Source organism: Pongo abelii, chromosome 5 (assembly GCF_028885655.2).
Source record: "Pongo abelii isolate AG06213 chromosome 5, NHGRI_mPonAbe1-v2.0_pri, whole genome shotgun sequence".
Lineage (NCBI taxonomy): Eukaryota > Metazoa > Chordata > Mammalia > Primates > Hominidae > Pongo > Pongo abelii.
The window spans coordinates 86,422,499-86,435,761 of NC_071990.2; positions in this window are offsets into that span (position 1 = coordinate 86,422,499).

Genomic DNA, 13,263 nt, shown 5'->3' on the forward strand with positions numbered 1-13,263 from the left:
CGCTTGAGGAGCGGGCGAGCCCTGGCCGCAGCACTCCGGGAGAGGGCAGTGGGCTGGCAGAAACGCTTGGGTGAAAAAGCGGAAAGAGCCACGTGAGAACAGACCCGGCGTGCAGCCCTGCAGGGCCTCAGGGCGGGCATCAAGGCCCCATGGGGACCCATTCCTCCTCACGCTTCCTCGTGCCAGGCATCCGGTTACACTAAACGTGACCATGCAAGTCTCCCTCAAACAGCGAACGTGAGGTTCAATACTCCATTTCGCAGAGGAGAAAACAGGCTTAAAACAGCCAGGTAATTTGCCTAAGGTCACACAGCTGAAATGCTTTGCTAAGTTTTAACTTCTTTGTACTCAATTAGTTATATTGAAAACGAGAGAAAGATTAATTTGAGAAGTATTCCTGAATACTTTATCCAGACGACAAACAAAATTCAAAAGCAGTGCTTTCATTGATTAGCATGTTTGAGTGAATATGTCTGCGTGTGTGTGTGTGCACGACATTTGAACATTTCAGTATTTGAAAATTCAGGTCGTTCTTCACTTCTGTATTTCAAAGCACTACTTATTAAAGTTGTTTATGTGTGCATTTGATTATGGTCCGATTCTGCTAGAGTGTGGGAGGAACACATCTGATTTTGTGCTCTGCTGTTTATTTTTTCTTAGAACAGTGCCTAGCATTAAGTAGGTTGTCGGTAATGGTTGAATAAATGGAATGAGTGAACAAATACATTCGGTGGCTTTTTAGAAAATTAGAATGAAGATCAAACTTCACATTCAAAGGTAGTAGTGAAAAGCACTTTTCTCTAACAGGAACCTATATGATGAAGTATTGACTGGGCCGGGCATTTTGTCGGTTTTTATATTACTTTGTAATGTCTAACATAAATTTGCATATTGCTCATAGTAAATAGTAAAACAAACAATACAGTACAAAAGGATATAAGAAGCAAAGTAGGCCGGGTGTGGTGGCTTATGCCTGTAATGACAGCACTTTTGGAGGCTGAGGTGGGAGGATTGAGCCCAAGACCCTGTCTCTATTGTATTAAAAAAAGTTTAAAAAGAGTTAACAAAAAAAGCATAGTAGTTGTACTCTTCAGCAATACCATTGTTAACAGTTTTCGAGACTTCCTATGCAAGTGCAAATATATGTACTTCGTTTTTCACATACAAATGGGATCTATATGTTCTGCAACTTATTTGTCCTTCTTGTAAATATCATAAACATCTTTCCATATCAGTACATATAGATCACTTTTTTTTCCAGACAAGGCCTCACTTTGTCACCCAGGCTGGAGTGCAGTGGCTCTATCTCCGTTCACTGTAACCTCTTGGGATCAAGTGATCCTTCTGCCTCAGCCCACCAACCATATGGGGCTACAGGCACGCGCCATCACGGCCTGTAATTTTTTTGTATTTTTCGTAGAGATAAGAGTTTCTGCCATTCTGAAGACCACAAACATCACCTGGTCAAAAGCCATATAAAACAGTGATTCCTTACCCTGACTTACCAGTTAAAATCTGGTAAGCTAAAAAATGTCAGATTTATGGGCCCAAACCTGGAACCTTGAAAGCATAATGTTCAAAAGTGGGACCCAAAAAACCACATTTTAAACAAGCATTAGAGGCAATACTGTCCAATTGGAATATAATATGAACCACAAATGCAAGCTACACATGTAATTAAAAATGTACTAGTAGCCATATATATATATATATATTTATTTATTTTTTGAGACTCTCTCTTTGTCACCCTGGCTGGAGTGCAGTGGCTCGATTTCGGCTCACTGCAAGCTCTGCCTCCTGGGTTCACGCCTTTCTTCTGCCTCAGCCTCCTGAGTAGCTGGGACTACAGGCGCCGGCCACCACGCCCGGCTAATCTTTTGTATTTTTAGTAGAGACGGGGTTTCACCGTGTTAGCCAGGATGGTGTCGATCTCTTGAGCTCGTGATCCGCCTGTCTCAGCCTCCCAAAGTGCTGGCATTACAGGCGTGAGCCACAGCGCTCGGCCTAGCCACTTTTTTTTTTTTTTTTTTGAGACTAGTCTTGCTCTGTCGCCCAGGCTGGAGTGCAGTGGCGCTATCTCGGCTCACTGCAACCTCCGCCTCCGGGGTTCACACCATTCTCCTGCCTCAGCCTCTGGAGTAGCTGGGACTACAGGTGCTCGCCACCACGCCCGGCTAATTTTCTTTTTTGCATTTTGAGTAGAGACGGGGTTTCACCATGTTAGCCAGGATAGTCTCGATATCCTGACCTCTTAGTCCGCCCGCCTCGGCCTCCCAAAGTGTTGGGATTACAGGCGTGAACCACCACGCCAGGCCACACATTTTTAAAATGTAAAAAGGATCAGATGGGCCGGGCGTGGTGGTTCATGCCTGTAAGCCCAGCACTTTGGGAAGCCAAAACGGGTGGGTTGCTTGAGCTCAGGAATTTGGGACCAGCCTGGGCAACATGGTAAAACTCCGTCTCTACAAAAAAAAAAAAAAAAAATTAGCCGGGTGTGGTGGCTGAGGTGAGAGCATAGCTTGAGCCCAGGAGGCAGAGGTTGCAGTGAGCTTGTGCACTGAGATTGTGCCCCTGCCTTCCAGCCTTGGTGACAGAGCCAGACCCTGTCTCAAAAAAAAAAAAAGAAAAATGAAATTAGTTCTAATCTATTTTATTTAACCCAAATATAGTCAAAGTTTTTTATTTTGACATAGAAACAATGTAAAAATATTGAAGTATTTTCCATTTGTTTTTTGTATGCAGTAAGTGAAATCAGGTGTGTATTTTTTACTTACATCTCAATTTGGTCTGTACATTTATTATTTTTTAACTTTTAGGTTTGCGGACACATGCACAGGTTTGCTATATATAGGTAAACTCGCATCACAGGGATTTTTTTATACAGATTATTTTGTCACCCATGTGTTATGCCTAGTACCCAGTAGTTATTTTTTCTGCTCCCTTCCATCCTCCAACCCTTCACCCTCAAGGAGGCCCTAGTGTCTGTAGTTCCCTTTTTTGTATTCATGAGTTCCCATCATTTAGCTCCCACTTATAAGTGAGAACACGCAGTATTTGGTTTTCTATTCCTGGATTAGTTTGCTAAGGATGATGGCTCCAGCTCCATCGATGTTCCTGCAAAAGACATGATCTCATTCTTTTTTATGGCTGTATAGTATTCCATGGTGTATATGTACCACATTTTCTTTATTCAATCTGTCATTGATGGGCATTTAGGTTGATTCCATATTTTTGCTATTGTGAATAGTGCTGCACTGAACATTTACGTGCATGCGTGGTCTGTACTTTTCAGGTGCTCAGTTGTCACATGTGGCTGGCCACAGCATTGGACAGCACAGGAGTAGGGTGATTCATATAGAAGTTTGAGAACCACAGTCTTAGGGTAAGAGAGGTACTACATATGTGATATATATTCCAATCTTTTTTTTTTTAAAAAACCTTCCATGTTATTATTTTTCTTTTTTATACGGACAGGGTCTTGCTCACTCAGGCTGGAGTGTAGTAGTGTGATCACAACTCACTGCAGCCTGGAACTCCTCAGCTCAAGTGATCCTTCTGGCTCAGCCTCCCAAGTAGCTGGGACTACAGGTGTGTACTACCACACCTGACCAATTTTTTTTTTTTTTTTGGTTGAAACAGGGTCTTGCTCTGTTGACCAGGCTGGTCTCAAACTCCTGGCCTCAAGCAATCCTTCCACCTGGACCTCCCAAAGTGTTGGGATTACAGACATGGGCCATCTTGCTGAGCCCTGACTTACTTTTGATTCAAAAACTAATAACTGTAACAAGGGCAATGCAAAAATGAAATTAACTCAGAGCCTGATAATTGACAACAGTGCCTTCCTGTGAACGTGGACAATGACTGTAAAGTCAGTACAGAACTCCTTTAAGATGTTTATCTCTTCAGGAAACAAAGATGAACTGAGGGATGAAGCCATCAGTTATTGCTCCCACACCTAAAACAGTCAAGTGAATTACTACCAAATATTTGAAGTGGCTTAATAAATATCTATACTGAAATTAAAAGTGTCTTGGAAGTCTTTATTATACTGAAAATAAATTCTTATATTCTATAACAAACTTCCTGATAAGATAATCACTTTAGTCATTTTTTTGAAGAAATGTTCACTGAACGCCTGGTGCATGCACTGTGCTTCAGATAAATCTAACATGAATATACAAAAATCAACCTTGAAGGAATTTATAGTTTAGTAAAAAGTAAAAGTGTGCACCCAACTTTTTACAAAGTTTAGAAATGAGATATTGTGAGGGACCATGGAAATGGAAGGTAGGGAAGAGTACAACATATGGTGAGCACTTGTTATATGCTGTTAGGTTCTTATATGTTTTAGATCATGTACTCTTCAAGACAATTCTGGTGTGTATTTTTAACTTTATATTAGAAATGAGCAAAGTGAGGCATGGAGATCTCAGTTAACTAATGTTCCCAAGTGTTTCTGACCTTAAATGCATAATCATGTCACCACGGCATTATGTAGCTGTGCTGAAGTAAGAAATGAAGGATGTGATGATGAGCTGCGGGAGAAGAGAGGAAGTGGAGTAATGCCCAGGTGGCTTAGAGAATGGCAGCTAGTTACTGGTTTGGGAGCAAGGAAAATAAGATAATTCCATTTTGGTTGTGTTAATTTTTGGGTGGAACATTGGTTGGTTACAGTTGTCCAGTGGACCATCAGAAATGTGGACCTGAAGGCAGAGAAGAATCAGCACTAGAGGAGGACCATTTGGCAAACACTAATGTAGAAGGGATGATTGAAGCTATGTGAACAGACGAGTGTGGAGAGAAAAGGAAAGAAGAGCCAATAGTGGTGGCCTAGAATTAGGATTAGTATTATAGTGTGTGCAAGTAGCTTATAGTAGACAGCCTTAAAAACATGGTCAATATAAAGATCTGGTCACAAAATTATAAGAAAAAAGTATACAAAGATTTTGGTTAAATCATGGGAGAAACATGTATAAGAAATTAAGTATTGCAGGCATAATTACCTTATTCCAAAACAGAAAAATAGCCTTAAAAAAATAATTATATGACAATTGAGAAACAAAGAATTCTATCTCTTAGTCTAATATTTTTTTAAAATTTTTCCCCAATATCTGATCTGGCAAGTAAATTCTAGATTCCATCGTAGGACAGCCAACTGAAAATCTTATGAATACTCCAAGAAATAGTAAAGTTAAAGAGTTAAATTAGGGAAAATATCTTGTGTATGTGGAAACATTAAGGAGGCAGTTTGGTTCTTCAGTCTGAAGATCAGAGGAGAGGTCAGGGCTTGAGTGTCATTGGCAAGAATAAGGAATTTAAAGCCTGACACAAGTGAGATCATCAGAGAAAATATAAATACAGAAGAGGAAAAAGCCCAGGACAGGACCCTGAAACACTGCAAAGTTTAGAGTTCTAGTAGAAAAGGAAGAGCAAACAAAGGAGACACCTTGGGAAAACTGGAGAATATGATACCTCAGAAATGAAGTAAAAAATTTTAGGAAGAGGTAAGTGAATTGGGTTCAATGTTTCTGAAAGATCAAGTAAGAACAGAAATGACCACTGGATTTGGCAACATGAAGATCACTGGTGATCTTGTAAACACAATCTCGGTGGAATCATGATGATGGAAGTCTACTTGAAGAGATTGAGGTGAGAAGGCAGAAATGGGTCACTAGGTAGAGAAGGATGTAAGGACAATGCACTCCTTTGTAAATAGGAAATACTAGAGTATATATGTTCATGGGAGTTATTTAATAGAGGGACAATATTTATGATGCAGGACAAAGAGGCAAAAGTTATAGGAGCCAAACCCTTGAGAAATCAAGAGGAGATCCTTGCCAGAACACAAATGGAGATCTTTGATTGGAATAGGGACACTTCATCTGTTTCATTTGTTGAAAGAGAAGGCAGGCATTGGGAAAGGCTATCATGTGCAGCCTGTCCACCCATGCATGGCCACATGAGTGTGCCTTGTGACATGGGCCTGGAACACAATCACGTCATCTGCAAACAGGGACAATTTGACTTCCTCTTTTCCTGATTGAATACCCTTTATTTCTTTCTCCTGCCTGATTTCCTTGGCCAGAACTTCCAACACAATGTTGAATAGGAGTGGTGAGAGAGGGCATCCCTGTCTTGTGCCAGTTTTCAAAGGGAATGCTTCCAGTTTTTGCCCATTCAGTATGATAATGGCTGTGGGTTTGTCATAAATAGCTCTTATTATTTTGAGCCATGTTATATCAATACCTAATTAATTGAGAGTTTTTAGCATGAAGGGTTGCTGAATTTTGTCAAAGGCCTTTTCCGCATCTATTCAGATAACCATGTGTTTTTTGTCTTTGGTTCTGTTTATATGCTGGATTACATTTATCAATTTGCATATGTTGAACCATCCTTGCGTCCCAGGGATGAAGCCCACTTGATCATGGTGTATAAGCTTTTTGATGTGGTGCTGGGTTCGGTTTGCCAGTATTTTATTGAGGATTTTTGCATCGATGTTCATCAGGGATATTGGTCTAAAATTCTCTTCTTTTGTTGTGTTTCTGCCAGGCTTTGTTATCAGGATGGTGCTGGCCTCATAAAATGAGTTAGGGTGGATTCCCTCTTTTTCTGTTGATTGGAATAGTTTCAGAAGGAATGGTACCAGATCCTCCTCGTACCTCTGGTAGAATTCAGCTGTGAATCTGTCTGATCCTGGACCTTTTTTGGTTGGTAGGGTATTAATTATTGCCTCAATTTTAGAGCCTGTTGTTTGTCTATTCAGGGATTCAACTTCTTCCTGGTTTAGTCTTGGAGTGTGTATGTGTCAAGGAATTTATCCATTTCTTCTAGATTTTCTAGTTTATTTGCGTAGAGGTGTTTGTAGTATTCTCTGATGGTAGTTTGTATTTCTGTGGGATCGGTGGTGATATCCCCTTTATCATTTTTTATTGCGTCTATTTGATTCTTCTCTCTTTTCTTCTTTATTAGTCTTGCTAGCGGTCTATCAATTTTGTTGATCCTTTCAAAAAACCAGCTCCTGGATTCATGAATTTTTTGAAGGGTTTTTTGTGTCTCAATTTCCTTCAGTTCTGCTCGGATTTTAGTTATTTCTTGCCTTCTGCTAGCTTTTGAATGTGTTTGCTCTTGCTTTTCTAGTTCTTTTAATTGTGATGTTAGGGTGTCAATTTTGGATCTTTCCCTTTCTCTTGTGGGCATTTAGTGCTATAAATTTCCCTCTACACACTGCTTTGAATGCATCCCAGAGATTCTGGTATGTTGTGTCTTGGTTCTCGTTGGTTTCAAAGAACATCTTTATTTCTGCCTTCATTTCATTATGTACCCAGTAGTCATTCAGGAGCAGGTTGTTCAGTCTCCATGTAGTTGAGCGGTTTTGAGTGAGTTTCTTAATCCTGAGTTCTAGTTTGGTTGCACTGTGGTCTGAGAGATAGTTTGTTATAATTTCTGTTCTTTTACATTTGCTGAGGAGTGCTTTACTTCCAACCAGGTAGTTAATTTTGGAATAAGTGTGATGTGGTGCTGAGAAGAATGTATATTCTGTTGATTTGGGGTAGAGAGTTCTGTAGATGTCTATTAGGTTGCTTGGTGCAGAGCTGAGTTCAATTCCTGGATATCCTTGTTAACTTTCTGTCTCGATCTGTCTAATATTGACAGTGGGGTGTTAAAGTCTCCCATTATTATTGTATGGGAGTCTAAGTCTCTTTGTAAGTGTCTAAGGACTTGCTTTATGAATCTGGGTGCTCCTGTATTGGGTGCATATATATTTAGGATAGTTAGCTGTTCTTGTTGAATTGATCCCTTTACCATTATGTAATGGCCTTCTTTGTCTCTTTTGATCTTTGTTGGTTTAAAGTCTGTTTTATCAGAGACTAGGATTGCAACCCCTGTCTTTTTTTGTTTTCCGTTTGCTTGATAGATCTTCCTCCATCCCTTTATTTTGAGCCTATATATGTCTCTGCATGTGAGATGGGTTTCCTGAATACAGCACACAGATGTGTCTTGACTCTTTATCCAATTTGCCAGCCTGTGTGTTTTAATTGGAGCATTTAGCCTATTTACATTTAAGGTTAATATTGTTAAGTGTGAATTTGATCCTGTCATTATGATGTTAGCTGGTTATTTTGCTCGTTAGTTGATGCAGTTTCTTCCTAGCCTTGATGGTCTTTACAATTTGGCATGTTTTTGCAGTGGCTGGTAGTGGTTGTTCCTTTCCATGTTTAGTGCTTCCTTCAGGAGCTCTTGTAGGGCAGGCCTGGTGATGACAAAATCTCTCAGCATTTGCTTGTCTGTAAATAATTTTATTTCTCCTTCACTTAGGAAGCTTAGTTTGGCTGGATATGAAATTTTGTGTTGAAGATTCTTTTCTTTCAGAATGTTGAATATTGGCCCCCACTCTCTTCTGGCTTGTAGAGTTTCTGCCGAGAGATCCGCTGTTAGTCTGATGGGCTTCCCTTTGTGGGTAACCTGACCTTTCTCTCTGGCTGCCTTAATATTTTTTCCTTCATTTGAACTTTGGTGAATTTGCAAATCATGTGTCTTGGAGTTGCTCTTCTCGAGGAGCATCTTTGTGGTATTCTCTGTATTTACTGAATTTGAATGTTGGCCTGCCTTGCTAGGTTGGGGAAGTTCTGAATATTCTGATAATATCCTGCAGGGTGTTTTCTAACTTGGTTCCATTCTCCCCATCACTTTCAGGTACACCAATCAGACTTAGATTTGGTCTCTTCACATAGTCCCATATTTCTTGGAGGCTTTGTTCATTTCTTTTTACTCTTTTTTCTCTAAACTTCTCTTCTTGCTTCATTTCATTCATTTGATCTTCAATCACTGATACCCTTTCTTCCAGTTGATCGACTCGGCTACTGAAGCTTGTGCATTTGTCACGTACTTCTCGTGCCATGGTTTTCAGCTCCATCAGGTCATTTAAGGACTTCTCTATACTGGTTATTCTAGTTAGCCATTCATCTAATCTTTTTTCAAGGTTTTTAGCTTCTTTGTGATGGGTTCAAACTTCCTTCTTTAGCTCGGAGAAGTTTGATCGTCTGAAACCTTCTTCTCTCAACTCGTCAAAGTCATTCTCCGTCCAGCTTTGTTCTGTTGCTGGCGAGGAGCTGGTTTCCTTTGGAGGAGGAGAGGTGCTCTGATTTTTGGAATTTTCAGCTTTTCTGCTCTGTTTTTTCCCCATGTTTGTGGTTTTATTTTCCTTTGGTCTTTGATGATGGTGATGTACATATGGGGTGTTGGTGTGGATGTCCTTTGTGTTTGTTAGTTTTCCTTCTAACAGTCAGGACCCTCAGCTGCAGGTCTGTTGGAGTTTGCTGGAGGTGCACTCCAGACCCTGTTTGCCTGGGTATCAGCAGTGGAGGCTGCAGAACAGCGAATATTCCTGAACAGCAAATATTGCTGCCTGATCATTCCTCTGGAAGCTTTGTCTCAGAGGGGTACCTGGCTGTGTGAGGTGTCAGTATGCCCCTACTCGGGGGTGCCTTCCAGGAAGGCTACTTGGAGGTCAGGGACCCACTTGAGGAGGCAGTCTGTCCGTTCTCAGATCTCAAACTGTGTGCTGGGAGAACCACTACTCTCTTCAAAGCTGTCAGACAGGGACATTTAAGTCTGCAGAGGTTTCTGCTGCCCTGCCCACAGAGGTGGAGTCTGCAGAGGCAGGAAGGCCTCCTTGAGCTGCGGTGGGCTCCACCCAGTTCGAGCTTCCCAGCCACTTTGTTTACCTACTCAAGCATCAGCAATGGCGGGCACCTCTCTCCCAGCCTTGCTGCAGCCTTGCAGTTCGATCTCAGATTGCTGTGCTAGCAATGAGTGAGACTCCTTGGGCGTGGGACCCTCCGAGCCAGGTGCGGAATATAATCTCCTGGTGTGCCATTTGCTAAGACCATTGGAAAAGTGCAGTATTAGGGTGGGAGTGACCTGATTTTCCAGGTGCCATCTGTTACAGCTTGCCTTGGCTAGGAAAGGGAATTCCCTGACCCCTTGTGCTTCCCAGGTGAGGCAATGCCTCACCCTGCTTTTGCTCACACTCGGTGGGCTGCACCCACTGTCCTGCACCCACTGTCCAACAAGCCCCAGTGAGATGAACCCAGTACCTCAGTTGGAAATGCAGAAATCACCCGTCTTCTGCGTTGCTCACGCTGGGAGCTGTAGACTGGAGCTGTTCCTATTTGGCCATCTTTAGTAATTTTTCAATACACTAAAAAGTTTTGCCAGCCATTTTTATCATGCAGCCATTGTGATGACTATCTATATTTTTAAATATTTTATAATTAAAAAGAATTATAATCTATTGTGTACCAAATGTCATGAATGTTTAGTTAATTTCCTTATTTTGCTTGTTTGTTTTTTGCGATGGAGCCTTGCTCTGTTGCCCAGGCTGGAGTGCAGTGGTGCGATCATGTGTCTCTGCAATCTCTGCCTCCTGGGTTCAAGCAATTCTCCTGCCTCAGCCTCCCAAGTAGCTGGGACTACAGGCGCGTGCCACCATGCCCAGCTAATTTTTTGCATTTTTAGTAAAGATGGGATTTCACCATGTTAGCCAAGATGATCTGGATCTCCTGACCTTGTGATCCACCTGCCTCGGCCTCCCAAAGTGCAAGGATTACCAGCATGAGCCACCATGCCTGGCTGTGGATAGTTAATTTCTTTACAAAATTTACAATGGAGTTGGGAATGGGTTATAGTGTGTGGCTTCCTAAAGATATATTTTTCACTTTACTCTTGTCACGCTGGTGCTTACTTTCCTGTTATGTTCTGGATGGCTTATTTCAGGTACATGGAGGAACTTGTATGTACTATGTCAAGGCAATGGATCAAGGAGACTTCAGCTCAGAAATGTGACTTAATGGCCTGTCATTAAGAGAATTTTCCTCGCTTATGTTGTGTGAATGATTAGAGCTTGTCAACTTTGTCCAATGATTATACAACGAGGGTTGTTAAATAGAAGGAAACTCAGAATTTCTTTCTAGAAGATGCTTATGTATAAGAACAGAACATGTGAGCTGGACATGGTGGCTCACACCTGTAATCCCAGTTAATTAAGAGGCTGAAGCAGGAGGATCGCCTGAGCCCAGGAGTTCGAGGCTGCAGTGAGCTGAGATCATGCCAGTGCAATTTTGCCTTCTCTTAAAAAAAGAAAAAAAAAGAAAAGAAGATTCTTCTCTATAAACAATAATATTAACACATGTAAGAAAATTATAATACTGTGTAATATCTCGTTCAAATTCATATTTCTCAATTGTCTACAAAATGTCTTTTTAACTAATGTTTTTTGGCCAGAATTTACCAAGCTTCATTCACTATATTTTGTTGTTGTGTCTCTTTAGTCTATCTTAATTCACAGAGGCTTTCTAATGGCCTCAAAAGTATAAATTATAGCTGATATTTGATGTGTATCCCCCAGGAGTGCAGTGTGTACATAAAGTCTGTTGGTATTGTTAATGAATCTTTGGATTTACTGAAACTCTTTCCAAATAAGTTGTTTTACAGTGTATTTTCCCTCCCTGCCTCCCTCCCTCCCTTCCCGCCTTCCTTTCTTCCTTCCTTCCTTTCTTCTTTCCTTCCTTCCTTCTTCCTTCCTTTTTGAAACAGGGTCTCACTCTGTTGCCTAAGCTGAAGTGCACTGAGTGGTGTCATCATGCCCACTGCAACCTCGACCTCCTGGGCTCAAGTGATCCTCCCACCTCAACCTCCTGAGTAGCTGGGACTACAGGCATAAACTACCATGCTTGGCTAATTTTTGTATTTTCTGTAGAGACAGGATTTTGCCATGTTGCCCAGGCTGGTCTTGAACACCTGAGCGCAAGTGATCTGCCCACCTCAGCCCTGCAAAGTGCTGGGATTAGAGGCCTGAGCCACCTCACCCAGCCTAGTGGAGAATGTTAGAACATATATGTTGAAATATTTAGAGGTGATGTTGGCCGGGTGCAGTGCTCACGCCTGTAATCCCAGCACTTTGGGAGACCGAGGTGGGTGGATCACAAGGTCAAGAGATCAAGACCATCCTGGCCTACATGGTGAAATCCTGTCTCTGCTAAAAATACAAAAATTAGCTGGGCGTGGTGGCACGTGCCTGTAGTCCCAGTTACTTGGGAGGCTGAGGCAAGAGAATCACTTGAACCAGGGAGGTGGAGGTTGCCGTGTCCTGAGATCGTGCCACTGTACTCCAGCCTCGTAACAGAGCGAGACTCCATCTCAAAAAAGAAAAAGAAATATTTAGAGGTGATGTCTAAACCTCACTTCATGATGTCTGTACCTCACTTTCAAATGGTTCAAAGAAATATATATATACACGTATCATATATTTGTTTTATTTCTATGTATAATATGTGGGAAATTGTTCAGCAATGTACGTGTGTGTATCTGTGTAGGCACACTGACATATATGTATGTATTTTACCATGTTCTCTTCCCTCCTATACACACACACACACACACACGCACACACACTTTTGTTGGTTCTGTTTCTCTGAAGAGCCTTAATCAATACATATGATTTATTTTATTGCTATTTGCTATTCTTTCTTCAATTACTTGCCTCTACTGGGAAATTTAGCCTTTGTCTGTTATTCTTAACTCTTTCAAAACTCTGGAAATCAAGTGTTGTATTCTTATTGAGTTCCTTTAAATTCTTTTATCTAATGTCTGTGATGGTTAGGAATTTTAGTCCAAAATGTTGGCATACAAAGAGTGTCACATTGTTTCATTTCTTTAAGAATCAAATCTGCTTTAAGCCTCCTCCTGTAACATGGCACTCAGCTGTGGGATCTCCTTACCCATTCTATTTGTTTATACAAGAATGTCGGTCTTATCAGAACACTAGGGAAGAGATTAGGTTGTTAATCCAAGGTGATTGCTAGCATTACTGAAACTTCTGCTACCTGATGCAGCTTTTCTGAAGCTGGTCCTCTGTCTTAAGTCATGTGTTCTTTGAGATGAGTCAGGTGGATTTCACAATGACCATAAGTTTTCTTGAATAGAACTTTTCTGTTGCTGTCAACTTTGTCCTAAGGGTTGAACCAAAGGTGGGCTCTGAGGGAGGTGGGCTGAATCAGCTTTTCCTGGACAGCTGGAAACCTCTCAGTTCAAGAGGTAATTGGGGAAGGGGAAGTCTAGAAGTCAGTAGCATTGGACAAATATCAAACATCAGGTCTGATATGGTTTGGATCTGTGTCCCCATCCAAATTTCATGTTCAATTGTAATCCCCAATGTTGGAGGTGGGGCCTGGTGGGAGGTTATTGGATCATGGAGGCAGTTTC